Consider the following 2267-nt stretch of genomic DNA (forward strand, 5'->3'; position numbering starts at 1 on the left):
TTGTATATAATTTTTTCATTTAATAACTTAGTATTCGTAGAAAAATTTATTATATAATGTAATATATTATATTTACAATTATAATCATTTTTCTTTAATATTTTTCTCAAGACATTTTTAAAAAAAATAGAATATTATTAATAGCATATTAGTCATAATTACATTTCGATGGAATCATAACAATTTCATAATGTTATTCTAATGTTAAATAATTAAATGATTGTAATCATCGATTCAGGATCTAGTAAGAATAAATGAAGATAAAATATCATTACATTTCGATATATTTATATCTTTAATAATTGCAATAATTGCATGTTATATCGCAACATTATATAGAATATCAATTAAATTGATCCTGACTGAATAATTAAAGCTTAAATCTTATGAAAATTGTATCAAATAGAATTTAAATGACTTTGAGTGACATCTCATATATCCTTTTTTGTAGATGGAAACATTTTAAGATTAATTGATTTCATCCTTGATTTTTTTAAATAGAAAGATCTGTTTTTTGTATTAATTTTGTAAATAAAATATCAAATTTTGAGATAAATTAATATTGTAAATAAATAAGAATAAAAATGAATTAATATGTTTCATATGTTTCATTTTAAAGTTAATTTAATAGTTTATGAAATATAAACGAAATTATTTTTAATATGTACTTATTATTTAGAAATTAAAATAGATGTTCGAATTAATGTCTCTTAATTTTAGTACGATATATATTTTATCAAAATTTTCACGATTTCAAAAATTTTTATAATAAATAGACAGAATGATTTTTTTTTCAAAATGTTTTATTTACGGATGAAATATTAATACGATATTAATTACGAGGATATTATTTAATAATAATTTAAAAAACATATGTTACATTAATTACAAAATAATTTTTATTACATTTAGAAGCCATTTAAATTTCATATCTTACAATTTTCATAAAATATATAATTTAATAGTTATTTGATCAAGTTCAAGCTAGACATCTTATATTAGAAATGTAATTTTCATAAAAATTGTTTATTTATAAAAATTTTATATTAATACATTTTATATTAACAGATATAATAATAAAAGTATAGTTATTATTTTCTTTTATTATTTTATTTTATTTATATAACAATAACACAGCTAGCATTTTTTATATTCTTTAGAATATTATTTCTTTACTATATCATAAAATAATTGAAAACATAATACTTATTTATTTCTTAAGTGTTTATTCGAATATTTATAAAAGATATCTGAAACTACATAAATAATTTTCTTAAGGTATAATTGTAAACAAAAATTGTTTTGAATTATCGAGCTTGAAAAATCCCAATATAATGTAATTTGATAAATCAAAAAAATAATATATTATTGTAAAATAACTTATTATAGATATTAAAATTTTTACGTATAATTTAAAAATAATTTAAATAAAAATACTTTATTAAATTTGTATTATTTTATTAAATTTAAATTTATATTATAAATTAAGTAATATTTAGAAGAAATTTTTTTATCTGTTTTAAATAATCAAATAAATAATAATATTTAAATCAATAAATTATGCAACATGCCGGATATTTGTTATGTGTGTGTGTGTGTGTGTGTGTTATATTATTTTATACATATTATATTTTGTACATATATTGCTGTCGTAATTTGTAACTGTTATAGTTATTAATCATATGACATAACAAATTTTAAAATTTTTATAAATGAAGATCTTTTTGTAACATAGTTATTAAATATATATATCATTTTTAATAATAATTCATTAGTCTTAAAGACAGAAATTCTCTATATTTTTTCAAGATCAATATTACAAAATATATAACGTCAATAATAAAATATATAAAATTCCTTTTGACATAATGCATTTTGATGTAATAAAAAAAAAGTTGTATATCTATTCTATAATTAAATAATTCTATAATTAAATTCTATAATTCTATAATTAATATTCTATAATAATTCTATAATTAAATTCTATAATTAAAATAAGGTTTACAATATAATATAATATAATATAATATAATTATATATCATTAAGATTAAAATATAAATTCAATATTTTTCTGATTTTAAATTAAAATTTAATTTCAATTTTAATCACTATTAATATTATGATCTATTGTTTATATTGAATCAGTTTTAGGAATAGTATATAGTAAAATTTGGAATCCCTCTTTCTGAAATATAAAATAAGAAAAATTCATTATATGTTAAATCTATTTTGTACTTTGTCTATGGTTGTAAACTTGTTTTTTTCT

Source organism: Apis florea, unplaced genomic scaffold (genome assembly GCF_048593485.1).
Source record: "Apis florea isolate Af1SG1 unplaced genomic scaffold, ASM4859348v1 contig_1789_pilon, whole genome shotgun sequence".
Taxonomy (NCBI): domain Eukaryota; kingdom Metazoa; phylum Arthropoda; class Insecta; order Hymenoptera; family Apidae; genus Apis; species Apis florea.